Source organism: Brienomyrus brachyistius, chromosome 2 (assembly GCF_023856365.1).
Source record: "Brienomyrus brachyistius isolate T26 chromosome 2, BBRACH_0.4, whole genome shotgun sequence".
Taxonomy (NCBI): domain Eukaryota; kingdom Metazoa; phylum Chordata; class Actinopteri; order Osteoglossiformes; family Mormyridae; genus Brienomyrus; species Brienomyrus brachyistius.
The window spans coordinates 41,794,457-41,807,934 of record NC_064534.1 but is presented as its reverse complement, the minus strand read 5'-3'; the positions used below and the strand labels follow the sequence as shown (position 1 = coordinate 41,807,934).

Genomic DNA, 13,478 nt, shown 5'->3' with positions numbered 1-13,478 from the left:
ATCCGCACACTTCCTTCTCTTTAACTCCTTTTCACTACCGCACAGGTTAATCGCCGCACGTCCCCCGCCGGCAAACATTACTCCTTTGCCTACCTCATGCAGGCTTCTCTTGACAACCCTGTGTTATCAACTCCGCTAACAGCCACAAAATCTCTGCCGCACGAAGCCCACTGGTAGCTGTTGAATCACATGCTTCCCCAAAACGTCGCGCTGTCAGAACACTGGGAGCTACACACACCAACAAGTCCATACTGCAGGCTGCATCCAGAACAATTTTCTACATTCAAACATCGACGGCCTCTTCTCTCTAAAAATTCACCAGACCGCTTCTACCACCAGCAAAGAAGTTTCCATCCCTAATTCCTCTGTGATTCCCACTAACCTAAACATTAATCTGGCATTGAAGGGTGTGAATTACCCCGGCCAACCTGCTCTTTTAAATAAAGCTTTTAGCAAGTTTTGAAGGGAGGAGAAGAGCAGACCTTGCTTTGCCAATAATATGGAGTCTTCTGTGGCGAAGTGGTTTTTGCATAGAAAACAAAGCGGTGAGTTGAAGAGGAATTATATCAGTACTTTGTTTAAAACTGTGTGTAAAAAGCTGTCTCTTTATCATTAACAATAAGTTGTAAAACGTGAATGGGGAGTGACAGTCTTCAAGTTTGTGAGAAGATCGCGTCCTGGTGGAATAAAGGCACGAACAGCTTACAGCACCTAGAATTACCAGGCAGTATTTAGAGTAAAACGTGTGTAAAAGCTGCCTTTATGAATGAGAGAAAAAAAAAAAATATATATATAAAATAGTAAAATGGAAGGGGAGTGATAGATTTAAATTAATCGTGAAGTGGAGCGCCCCCTGTATAAAGTAAAAGTGAGATAAGCTTACAGCACCTGGTATTCCCAGGAGGTCTCCCATCCAAGTACTAACCAGACCCTACCCTGCTTGGCTTCCGAGATCGGATGAGATCGGGCGTGTTCAGGGTGGTATGGCCATAAGCGAGAGATGCGACCAAAAACAGCCCTTTTGCATTACACGCGTCTATACATGCCAGTTAGTCCCATTGGATCCTACTAATGTTCTTTTTTTTTTTTTTTATCTGACTCACACTGCAGCCCCACCATCCAATCGGCAGCGCCGGACCCACACCAAACATTCACCAAACTACTCAGCCAGCAGCCTACCACAATTATTCCATTCTTTCCGCATCCGCACACTTCCTTCTTTTTAACTCCTTTTCACTACCGCACAGGTTAATCGCCGCACGTCCCCCGCCGGCAAACATTACTCCTTTGCCTACTGCATGCAGGCTTCTCTTAACGACCCTCTGTTATCAACTCCGCTAACAGCCACAAAATCTCCGCCGCACGAAGCCCACTGGTAGCTGCTGAATCACATGCTTCCCCAAAACGTCGCGCTGTCAGAACACTGGGAGCTACACACACCAACAAGTCCATACTGCAGGCTGCAGCCAGAACAATTTTCTACATTCAAACATCGACGGCCTCTTCTCTCTAAAAATTCACCAGACCGCTTCTACCACCAGCAAAGAAGTTTCCATCCCTAATTCCTCTGTGACTCCCACTAACCTAAACATTAAGCTGGCATTGAAGGGTGTGAATTACCCCGGCCAATCTGTTCTTTTAAATACAGCTTTTAGCAAGTTTTGAAAGGAGAAGAGCAGAACTTGCTATGCCAATAATATCGAGTCTTCTGTGGCGAAGTGGTTTTTGCATAGAAAACAAAGCGGTCAGTTGAAGAGCAATAATATCAGTACTTTGTTTAAAACTGTGTGTAAAAAGCTGTCTCTTTATCATTAACAATGAGTTGTAAAACGTGAATGGGGAGTGACAGTCTTCAAGTTTGTGAGAAGATCGCGCCCTGGTGGAATAAAGGCACGAACAGCTTAGAGCACCTTGAATTACCAGGAAGTATTTAGAGTAAAACGGTGTGTAAAAGCTACCTTTATGAATGAGAGAAAAAAATATATATATATAAAATAGTAAAATGGAAGGGGAGTGATAGATTTAAATTAATCCTGAAGTGGAGCGCCCCCTGTATAAAGTAAAAGTGAGAAAAGCTTACAGCACCTGGTATTCCCAGGAGGTATCCCATCCAAGTACTAACCAGACCCTACCCTGCTTAGCTTACGAGATCGGATGAGATCGGGCGTGTTCAGGGTGGTATGGCCATAAGCGAGAGACACTACCAAAAACAGCCCTTTTGCATTACACGCCTCTATACATGCCAGTTGGTCCCATTGGATCCTACTAATGTTCTTTTTTTTTTTTTTATCTGACTCACACTGCAGCCCCACCATCCAATCGGCAGCGCCGGACCCACACCAAACATTCACCAAACTACTCAGCCAGCAGCCTACCACAATTATTCCATTCTTTCCGCATCCGCACACTTCCTTCTTTTTAACTCCTTTTCACTACCGCACAGGTTAATCGCCGCACGTCCCCCGCCGGCAAACATTACTCCTTTGCCTACTGCATGCAGGCTTCTCTTAACGACCCTCTGTTATCAACTCCGCTAACAGCCACAAAATCTCCGCCGCACGAAGCCCACTGGTAGCTGCTGAATCACATGCTTCCCCAAAACGTCGCGCTGTCAGAACACTGGGAGCTACACACACCAACAAGTCCATACTGCAGGCTGCAGCCAGAACAATTTTCTACATTCAAACATCGACGGCCTCTTCTCTCTAAAAATTCACCAGTCCGCTTCTACCACCAGCAAAGAAGTTTCCATCCCTAATTCCTCTGTGACTCCCACTAACCTAAACATTAAGCTGGCATTGAAGGGTGTGAATTACCCCGGCCAATCTGTTCTTTTAAATACAGCTTTTAGCAAGTTTTGAAAGGAGAAGAGCAGAACTTGCTATGCCAATAATATCGAGTCTTCTGTGGCGAAATGGTTTTTGCATAGAAAACAAAGCGGTCAGTTGAAGAGGAATAATATCAGTACTTTGTTTAAAACTGTGTGTAAAAAGCTGTCTCTTTATCATTAACAATAAGTTGTAAAACGTGAATGGGGAGTGACAGTCTTCAAGTTTGTGAGAAGATCGCGCCCTGGTGGAATAAAGGCACGAACAGCTTAGAGCACCTTGAATTACCAGGAAGTATTTAGAGTAAAACGGTGTGTAAAAGCTGCCTTTATGAATGAGAGAAAAATATATATATATATATATAAAATAGTAAAATGGAAGGGGAGTGATAGATTTAAATTAATCGTGAAGTGGAGCGCCCCCTGTATAAAGTAAAAGTGAGAAAAGCTTACAGCACCTGGTATTCCCAGGAGGTCTCCCATCCAAGTACTAACCAGACCCTACCCTGCTTGGCTTCCGAGATCGGATGAGATCGGGCGTGTTCAGGGTGGTATGGCCATAAGCGAGAGACGCGACCAAAAACAGCCCTTTTGCATTACACGCGTCTATACATGCCAGTTAGTCCCATTGGATCCTACTCCTGGTTTTTTTTTTTATTTTTAATCTGACTCACACTGCAGCACCACCATCCAATCGGCAGCGCCGGACCCACACCAAACATTCACCAAACTACTCAGCCGGCAGCCTACCACAATTATTCCATTCTTTCCGCATCCGCACACTTCCTTCTTTTTAACTTCTTTTCACTACCGCACAGGTTAATCGCCGCACGTCCCCCGCCGGCAAACATTACTCCTTTGCCTACTGCATGCAGGCTTCTCTTAACGACCCTCTGTTATCAACTCCGCTAACAGCCACAAAATCTCTGCCGCACGAAGCCCACTGGTAGCTGCTGAATCACATGCTTCCCCAAAACGTCGCGCTGTCAGAACACTGGGAGCTACACACACCAACAAGTCCATACTGCAGGCTGCAGCCAGAACAATTTTCTACATTCAAACATCGACGGCCTCTTCTCTCTAAAAATTCACCAGACCGCTTCTACCACCAGCAAAGAAGTTTCCATCCCTAATTCCTCTGTGATTCCCACTAACCTAAACATTAAGCTGGCATTGAAGGGTGTGAATTACCCCGGCCAATCTGTTCTTTTAAATACAGCTTTTAGCAAGTTTTGAAAGGAGAAGAGCAGAACTTGCTATGCCAATAATATCGAGTCTTCTGTGGCGAAGTGGTTTTTGCATAGAAAACAAAGCGGTCAGTTGAAGAGGAATAATATCAGTACTTTGTTTAAAACTGTGTGTAAAAAGCTGTCTCTTTATCATTAACAATAAGTTGTAAAACGTGAATGGGGAGTGACAGTCTTCAAGTTTGTGAGAAGATCGCGCCCTGGTGGAATAAAGGCACGAACAGCTTACAGCACCTAGAATTACCAGGAAGTATTTAGAGTAAAACGGTTTCTAAAAGCTGCCTTTATGAATCAGAGAAAAAATATATATATATATAAAATAGTAAAATGGAAGGGGAGTGATAGATTTAAATTAATCGTTAAGTGGAGCGCCCCCCGTTTAAAGTAAAAGTGAGAAAAGCTTACAGCACCTGGTATTCCCAGGAGGTCTCCCATCCAAGTACTAACCAGACCCTACCCTGCTTGGCTTCCGAGATCGGATGAGATCGGGCGTGTTCAGGGTGGTATGGCCATAAGCGAGAGATGCGACCAAAAACAGCCCTTTTGCATTACACGCGTCTATACATGCCAGTTAGTCCCATTGGATCCTACTCCTGGTTTTTTTTTTTTTTTTATCTGAATCACACTGCAGCACCACCATCCAATCGGCAGCGCCGGACCCACACCAAACATTCACCAAACTACTCAGCCGGCAGCCTACCACAATTATTCCATTCTTTCCGCATCCGCACACTTCCTTATTTTTAACTCCTTTTCACTACCGCACAGGTTAATCGCCGCACGTCCCCCGTCGGCAAACATTACTCCTTTGCCTACTGCATGCAGGCTTCTCTTAACGACCCTCTGTTATCAACTCCGCTAACAGCCACAAAATCTCCGCCGCACGAAGCCCACTGGTAGCTGCTGAATCACATGCTTCCCCAAAAGGTCGTGCTGTCAGAACACTGGGAGCTACACACACCAACAAGTCCATACTGCAGGCTGCAGCCAGAACAATTTTCTACATTCAAACATCGACGGCCTCTTCTCTCTAAAAATTCACCAGACCGCTTCTACCACCAGCAAAGAAGTTTCCATCCCTAATTCCTCTGTGATTCCCACTAACCTAAACATTAAGCTGGCATTGAATGGTGTGAATTACCCCGGCCAATCTGTTCTTTTAAATACAGCTTTTAGCAAGTTTTGAAAGGAGAAGAGCAGAACTTGTTATGCCAATAATATCGAGTCTTCTGTGGCGAAGTGGTTTTTGCATAGAAAACAAAGCGGTCAGTTGAAGAGGAATAATATCAGTACTTTGTTTAAAACTGTGTGTAAAAAGCTCTCTTTATCATTAACAATAAGTTGTAAAATGTGAATGGGGAGTGACAGTCTTCAAGTTTGTGAGAAGATCGCGCCCTGGTGGAATAAAGGCACGAACAGCTTACAGCACCTAGAATTACCAGGAAGTATTTAGAGTAAAACGGTGTGTAAAAGCTGCCTTTATGAATGAGAGAAATATATATATATATATATATATATATATATATATATATATATATAATAGTAAAATGGAAGGGGAGTGATAGATTTAAATTAATCGTGAAGTGGAGCGCCCCCTGTATAAAGTAAAAGTGAGAAAAGCTTACAGCACCTGGTATTCCCAGGTGGTCTCCCATCCAAGTACTAACCAGACCCTACCCTGCTTAGCTTCCGAGATCAGACGAGATCGGGCGTGTTCAGGGTGGTATGGCCGTAAGCGAGAGACGCTACCAAAAACAGCCCTTTTGCATTATACGCCTCTATACATGCCAGTTTGTCCCATTGGATCCTACTCCTGTTTTTTTTTTTTTTTTTTATCTGACTCACACTGCAGCCCCACCATCCAATCGGCAACGCCGGACCCACACCAAACATTCACCAAACTACTCAGCCGGCAGCCTACCACAATTATTCCATTCTTTCCGCATCCGCACACTTCCTTCTCTTTAACTCCTTTTCACTACCGCACAGGTTAATTGCCGCACGTCCCCAGCCGGCAAACATTACTCCTTTGCCTACTGCATGCAGGCTTCTCTTAACGACCCTCTGTTATCAACTCCGCTAACAGCCACAAAATCTCCACCGCACGAAGCCCACTGGTAGCTGTGAATCACATGCTTCCCCAAAACGTCGCGCTGTCAGAACACTGGGAGCTACACACACCAACAAGTCCATACTGCAGGCTGCAGCCAGAACAATTTTCTACATTCAAACATCGACGGCCTCTTCTCTCTAAAAATTCACCAGACCGCTTCTACCACCAGCAAAGAAGTTTCCATCCCTAATTCCTCTATGACTCCCACTAACCCAAACATTAAGCTGGCATTGAAGGGTGTGAATTACCCCGGCCAATCTGTTCTTTTAAATACAGCTTTTAGCAAGATTTGAAAGGAGAAGAGCAGAACTTGCTATGCCAATAATATCGAGTCTTCTGTGGCGAAGTGGTTTTTGCATAGAAAACAAAGCGGTCAGTTGAAGAGGAATAATATCAGTACTTTGTTTAAAACTGTGTGTAAAAAGCTGTCTCTTTATCATTAACAATAAGTTGTAAAACGTGAATGGGGAGTGACAGTCATCAAGTTTGTGAGAAGATCGCGCCCTGGTGGAATATAGGCACGAACAGCTTACAGCACCTAGAATTACCAGGAAGTATTTAGAGTAAAACGGTGTGTAAAAGCTGCCTTTATGAATGAGAGAAATATATATATATATATATATATATATATATATATATATATATATATATATATATATATAAAATAGTAAAATGGAAGGGGAGTGATAGATTTAAATTAATCGTGAAGTGGAGGGCCCCCTGTATAAAGTAAAAGTGAGAAAAGCTTACAGCACCTGGTATTCCCAGGTGGTCTCCCATCCAAGTACTAACCATACCCTACCCTACTTAGCTTCCGAGATCAGACGAGATCAGGCGTGTTCAGGGTGGTATGGCCGTAAGCTAGAGATGCTACCAAAAACAGCCCTTTTGCATTACACGCCTCTATACATGCCAGTTGGTCCCATTGGATCCTACTAATGTTCTTTTTTTTTTTTTATCTGACTCAAACTGCAGCACCACCATCCAATCGGCAGCGCTGGACCCACACCAAACATTCACCAAACTACTCAGCCGGCAGCCTACCACAATTATTCCATTCTTTCCGCATCCGCACACTTCCTTCTCTTTAACTCCTTTTCACTACAGCACAGGTTAATCGCCGCACGTCCCCCGCCGGCAAACATTACTCCTTTGCCTACTGCATGCAGGCTTCTCTTAACGACCCTCTGTTATCAACTCCGCTAACAGCCACAAAATCTCCGCCGCACGAAGCCCACTGGTAGCTGCTGAATCACATGCTTCCCCAAAACGTCGCGCTGTCAGAACACTGGGAGCTACACACACCAACAAGTCCATACTGCAGGCTGCAGCTAGAACAATTTTCTACATTCAAACATCGACGGCCTCTTCTCTCTAAAAATTCACCAGACCGCTTCTACCACCAGCAAAGAAGTTTCCATCCCTAATTCCTCTGTGATTCCCACTAACCTAAACATTAAGCTGGCATTGAAGGGTGTGAATTACCCCGGCCAATCTGTTCTTTTAAATACAGCTTTTAGCAAGTTTTGAAAGGAGAAGAGCAGAACTTGCTATGCCAATAATATCGAGTCTTCTGTGGCGAAGTGGTTTTTGCATAGAAAACAAAGCGGTCAGTTGAAGAGGAATAATATCAGTACTTTGTTTAAAACTGTGTGTAAAAAGCTGTGTCTTTATCATTAACAATAAGTTGTAAAACGTGAATGGGGAGTGACAGTCTTCAAGTTTGTGAGAAGATCGCGCCCTGGTGGAATAAAGGCACGAACAGCTTACAGCACCTAGAATTACCAGGAAGTATTTAGAGTAAAACGGTTTCTAAAAGCTGGCTTTATGAAAGAGAGAAAAAAAATATATATATAAAATAGTAAAATGGAAGGGGAGTGATAGATTTAAATTAATCGTGAAGTGGAGCGCCCCCCGTTTAAAGTAAAAGTGAGAAAAGCTTACAGCACCTGGTAGTCCCAGGTGGTCTCCCATCCAAGTACTAACCAGACCCTACCCTGCTTAGCTTCCGAGATCAGACGAGATCGGGCGTGTTCAGGGTGGTATGGCCATAAGCGAGAGATGCTACCAAAAACAGCCCTTTTGCATTACACGCCTCTATACATGCCAGTTGGTCCCATTGGATCCTACTAATGTTCTTTTTTTTTTTTTTATCTGACTCACACTGCAGCCCCACCATCCAATCGGCAACGCCGGACCCACACCAAACATTCACCAAACTACTCAGCCGGCAGCCTACCACAATTATTCCATTCTTACCGCATCCGCACACTTCCTTCTTTTTAACTCCTTTTCACTACCGCACAGGTTAATCGCCGCACGTCCCCCGCCAGCAAACATTACTCCTTTGCCTACTGCATGCAGGCTTCTCTTAACGACCCTCTGTTATCAACTCCGCTAACAGCCACAAAATCTCCGCCGCACGAAGCCCACTGGTAGCTGCTGAATCACATGCTTCCCCAAAACGTTGCGCTGTCAGAACACTGGGAGCTACACACACCAACAAGTCCATACTGCAGGCTGCAGCCAGAACAATTTTCTACATTCAAACATCGACGGCCTCTTCTCTCTAAAAATTCACCAGACCGCTTCTACCACCAGCAAAGAAGTTTCCATCCCTAATTCCTCTGTGATTCCCACTAACCTAAACATTAAGCTGGCATTGAAGGGTGTGAATTACCCCGGCCAATCTGTTCTTTTAAATACAGCTTTTAGCAAGTTTTGAAAGGAGAAGAGCAGAACTTGCTATGCCAATAATATCGAGTCTTCTGTGGCGAAGTGGTTTTTGCATAGAAAACAAAGCGGTCAGTTGAAGAGGAATAATATCAGTACTTTGTTTAAAACTGTGTGTAAAAAGCTGTCTCTTTATCATTAACAATAAGTTGTAAAACGTGAATGGGGAGTGACAGTCTTCAAGTTTGTGAGAAGATCGCGCCCTGGTGGAAGAAAGGCACGAACAGCTTACAGCACCTAGAATTACCAGGCAGTATTTAGAGTTAAACGGTGTGCAAAAGCTGCCTTTATGAATGAGCGAAAAAAAATATATATATAAAATAGTAAAACGTAAGGGGAGTGATAGATTTAAATTAATCGTGAAGTGGAGTGCCCCCTGTATAAAGTAAAAGTGAGAAAAGCTTACAGCACCTGGTATTCCCAGGAGGTCTCCCATCCAAGTACTAACCAGACCCTACCCTGATTGGCTTCCGAGATCCGATGAGATCGGGCGTGTTCAGGCTGGCATGGCCATAAGCGAGAGACGCTACCAAAAACAGCCCTTTTGCATTACACGCCTCTATACATGCCAGTTGGTCCCATTGGATCCTACTAATGTTTTTTTTTTTTTTATCTGACTCACACTGCAGCCCCACCATCCAATCGGCAGCGCCGGACCCACACCAAACATTCACCAAACTACTCAGCCGGCAGCCTACCACAATTATTCCATTCTTTCCGCATCCGCACACTTCCTTCTCTTTAAGTCCTTTTCACTACCGCACAGGTTAATCGCCGCACGTCCCCCGACGGCAAACATTACTCCTTTGCCTACCTCATGCAGGCTTCTCTTAACGACCCTCTGTTATCAACTCCGCTAACAGCCACAAAATCTCCGCCGCACGAAGCCCACTGGTAGCTGCTGAATCACATGCTTCCCCAAAACGTCGCGCTGTCAGAACACTGGGAGCTACACACACCAACAAGTCCATACTGCAGGCTGCAGCCAGAACAATTTTCTACATTCAAACATCGACGGCCTCTTCTCTCTAAAAATTCACCAGACCGCTTCTACCACCAGCAAAGAAGTTTTCATCCCTAATTCTTCTGTGATTCCCACTAACCTAAACATTGAGCTGGCATTGAAGGGTGTGAATTACCCCGGCCAACCTGCTCTTTTAAATACAGCTTTTAGCAAGTTTTGAAAGGAGGAGAAGAGCAGATAATATGCCAATAATATCGAATATTCTGTGGCGAAGTGGTTTTTGCATAGAAAACAAAGCGGTGAGTTTAAGAGGAATTATATCAGTACTTTGTTTAAAACTGTGTGTAAAAAGCTGTCTCTTTATTATTAACAATAAGTTGTAAAACGTGAATGTGGAGTGACAGTCTTCAAGTTTGTCAGAAGATCGCGCCCTGGTGGAATAAAGGCACGAACAGCTCACAGCACCTAGAATTACCAGGCAGTATTTAGAGTAAAACGGTGTGTAAAGGCTGCCTTTATGAATGAGAGAAAAAAAAAATATATAAAATAGTAAAATGGAAGGGGAGTGATAGATTTAAATTAATCGTGAAGTGGAGCGCCCCTTGTATAAAGTAAAAGTGAGAAAAGCTTACAGCACGTGGTATTCCCAGGCAGTCTCCCATCCAAGTACTAACCAGACCCTACCCTGCTTAGCTTCCAAGATCAGGCATGTTCAGGGTGGTATGGCCATAAGCGAGAGACACTACCAAAAACAGCCCTTTTGCATTACACGCCTCTATACATGCCAGTTAGTCCCATTGGATCCTACTCCTGTTTTTTTTTTTTTTATCTGACTCACACTGCAGCACCACCATCCAATCGGCAGCGCCGCACCCACACCAAACATTCACCAAACTACTCAGCCGGCAGCCTACCACAATTATTCCATTCTTTCCGCATCCGCACACTTCCTTCTCTTTAAGTCCTTTTCACTACCGCACAGGTTAATCGCCGCACGTCCCCCGCCGGCAAACATTACTCCTTTGCCTACTGCATGCAGGCTTCTCTTAACGACCCTCTGTTATCAACTCCGCTAACAGCCACAAAATCTCCGCCGCACGAAGCCCACTGGTAGCTGCTGAATCACATGCTTCCCCAAAACGTTGCGCTGTCAGAACACTGGGAGCTACACACACCAACAAGTCCATACTGCAGGCTGCAGCCAGAACAATTTTCTACATTCAAACATCGACGGCCTCTTCTCTCTAAAAATTCACCAGACCGCTTCTACCACCAGCAAAGAAGTTTCCATCCCTAATTCCTCTGTGATTCCCACTAACCTAAACATTAAGCTGGCATTGAAGGGTGTGAATTACCCCGGCCAATCTGTTCTTTTAAATACAGCTTTTAGCAAGTTTTGAAAGGAGGAGAAGAGCAGACCTTGCTATGCCAATAATATCGAGTCTTTTGTGATGAAGTGGTTTTTGCATAGAAAACAAAGCGGTGAGTTGAAGAGGAATTATATCAGTACTTTGTTTAAAACTGTGTGTAAAAAGCTGTCTCTTTATCATTAACAATAAGTTGTAAAACGTGAATGGGGAGTGACAGTCTTCAAGTTTGTGAGAAGATCGCGCCCTGGTGGAATAAAGGCACGAACAGCTTACAGCACCTAGAATTACCAGGCAGTATTTAGAGTAAAACGGTGTGTAAAAGCTGCCTTTATGAATGAGAGAAAAAATATATATATATAAAATAGTAAAATGGAAGGGGAGTGCTAGATTTAAATTAATCGTGAAGTGGAGCGCCCCCTGTATAAAGTAAAACTGAGAAATGCTTACAGCACCTGGTATTCCCAGGCGGTCTCCCATCCAAGTACTAACCAGACCCTACCCGGCTTAGCTTCCGAGATAAGACGAGATCGGGCGCGTTCAGGGTGGTATGGCCGTAAGCGAGAAACGCTACCAAAAATAGCCCTTTTGCATTACACGCGTCTATACATGCCAGTTATTCCCATTGGATCCTACTCCTGTTTTTTTTTTTTTTATCTGACTCACACTGCAGCACCACCATCCAATCGGCAGCACCGGACCCACACCAAACATTCACCAAACTACTCATCCGGCAGCCTACCACAATTATTCCATTCTTTCCGCATCCGCACACTTCCTTCTCTTTAACTCCTTTTCACTACCGCACAGGTTAATTGCCGCACGTCCCCCGCCGGCAAACATTACTCCTTTGCCTACCTCATGCAGGCTTCTCTTAACAACCCTCTGTTATCAACTCCGCTAACAGCCACAAAATCTCCGCCGCACGAAGCCCACTGGTAGCTGCTGAATCACATGCTTCCCCAAAACGTCGCGCTGTCAGAACACTGGGAGCTACACACACCAACAAGTCCATACTGCAGGCTACAGCCAGAACAATTTTCTACATTCAAACATCGACGGCCTCTTCTCTCTAAAAATTCACCAGACCGCTTCTACCACCAGCAAAGAAGTTTCCATCCCTAATTCCTCTGTGATTCCCACTAACCTAAACATTAAGCTGGCATTGAAGGGTGTGAATTACCCCGGCCAATCTGTTCTTTTAAATACAGCTTTTAGTAAGTTTTGAAAGGAGAAGAGCAGAACTTGCTATGCCAATAATATCGAGTCTTCTGTGGCGAAGTGGTTTTTGCATAGAAAACAAAGCGGTCAGTTGAAGAGGAATAATATCAGTACTTTGTTTAAAACTGTGTGTAAAAAGCTGTCTCTTTATCATTAACAATAAGTTGTAAAACGTGAATGGGGAGTGACAGTCTTCAAGTTTGTGAGAAGATCGCGCCCTGGTGGAATAAAGGCACGAACAGCTTACAGCACCTAGAATTACCAGGCAGTATTTAGAGTAAAACGTGTGTAAAAGCTGCCTTTATGAATGAGAGAAAAAAGAAATATATAAAATAGTAAAATGGAAGGGGAGTGATAGATTTAAATTAATCGTGAGGTGGAGTGCCCCCTGTATAAAGTAAAAGTGAGAAAAGCTTACAGCACGTGGTATTCCCAGGCAGTCTCCCATCCAAGTACTAACCAGACCCTACCCCGCTTAGCTTCCGAGATCAGACGAGATCGGGCGTGTTCAGGGTGGTATGGCCATAAACGAGAGCTGTGAACAAAAACAGCCCTTTTGCATTACACGCCTCTATACATGCCAGTTAGTCCCATTGGATCCTACTCCTGTTTTTTATTTTTTTTATCTGACTCACACTGCAGCCCCACCATCCAATCGGCAGCGCCGGACCCACACCAAACATTCACCAAACTACTCAGCCGGCAGCCTACCACAATTATTCCATTCTTTCCGCATCCGCACACTTCCTTATTTTTAACTCCTTTTCACTACCGCACAGGTTAATCGCCGCACGTCCCCCGCCGGCAAACATTACTCATTTGCCTACCGCATGCAGGCTTCTCTTAAAGACCCTCTGTTATCAACTCCGCTAACAGTCACAAAATCTCCGCCGCACGAAGCCCACTGGTAGCTGCTGAATCACATGCTTCCCCAAAACGTCGCGCTGTCAGAACACTGGGAGCTATACACGCCAACAAGTCCATACTGCAGGCTGCAGCCAGAACA

The 13,478-nt window shown here is 44.4% G+C and overlaps 10 non-coding genes and 1 pseudogene across 10 annotated transcripts; all 11 read right to left on the bottom strand.

Moving 5' to 3' along the window:
* Positions 1–876: 876 nt before the first annotated feature.
* LOC125732717 (5S ribosomal RNA) lies at positions 877–995 on the bottom strand. Its single transcript, XR_007392088.1, has one exon. It is a non-coding gene; the product is annotated as a 5S ribosomal RNA (ribosomal RNA).
* A 1,078-nt stretch (positions 996–2,073) lies between these two features.
* LOC125734668 (5S ribosomal RNA) lies at positions 2,074–2,192 on the bottom strand. The gene has a single exon (XR_007393971.1). It is a non-coding gene; the product is annotated as a 5S ribosomal RNA (ribosomal RNA).
* A 1,081-nt stretch (positions 2,193–3,273) lies between these two features.
* On the bottom strand, positions 3,274–3,392 carry LOC125732716 (5S ribosomal RNA). Its single transcript, XR_007392087.1, has one exon. It is a non-coding gene; the product is annotated as a 5S ribosomal RNA (ribosomal RNA).
* Positions 3,393–4,472: 1,080 nt separating this feature from the next.
* On the bottom strand, positions 4,473–4,591 carry LOC125732715 (5S ribosomal RNA). Its single transcript, XR_007392086.1, has one exon. It is a non-coding gene; the product is annotated as a 5S ribosomal RNA (ribosomal RNA).
* A 1,101-nt stretch (positions 4,592–5,692) lies between these two features.
* On the bottom strand, positions 5,693–5,811 carry LOC125737236 (5S ribosomal RNA). The gene has a single exon (XR_007396503.1). It is a non-coding gene; the product is annotated as a 5S ribosomal RNA (ribosomal RNA).
* A 1,119-nt stretch (positions 5,812–6,930) lies between these two features.
* Positions 6,931–7,049, bottom strand: LOC125736285 (5S ribosomal RNA). Its single transcript, XR_007395567.1, has one exon. It is a non-coding gene; the product is annotated as a 5S ribosomal RNA (ribosomal RNA).
* Positions 7,050–8,124: 1,075 nt separating this feature from the next.
* Positions 8,125–8,243, bottom strand: LOC125735183 (5S ribosomal RNA). The gene has a single exon (XR_007394482.1). It is a non-coding gene; the product is annotated as a 5S ribosomal RNA (ribosomal RNA).
* A 1,076-nt stretch (positions 8,244–9,319) lies between these two features.
* On the bottom strand, positions 9,320–9,438 carry LOC125730816 (5S ribosomal RNA). The gene has a single exon (XR_007391105.1). It is a non-coding gene; the product is annotated as a 5S ribosomal RNA (ribosomal RNA).
* A 1,071-nt stretch (positions 9,439–10,509) lies between these two features.
* LOC125732217 (5S ribosomal RNA) lies at positions 10,510–10,618 on the bottom strand (annotated as a pseudogene).
* Positions 10,619–11,694: 1,076 nt separating this feature from the next.
* Positions 11,695–11,813, bottom strand: LOC125736811 (5S ribosomal RNA). The gene has a single exon (XR_007396079.1). It is a non-coding gene; the product is annotated as a 5S ribosomal RNA (ribosomal RNA).
* A 1,070-nt stretch (positions 11,814–12,883) lies between these two features.
* On the bottom strand, positions 12,884–13,002 carry LOC125728716 (5S ribosomal RNA). The gene has a single exon (XR_007389300.1). It is a non-coding gene; the product is annotated as a 5S ribosomal RNA (ribosomal RNA).
* Between the last annotated feature and the right edge of the window lie 476 nt (positions 13,003–13,478).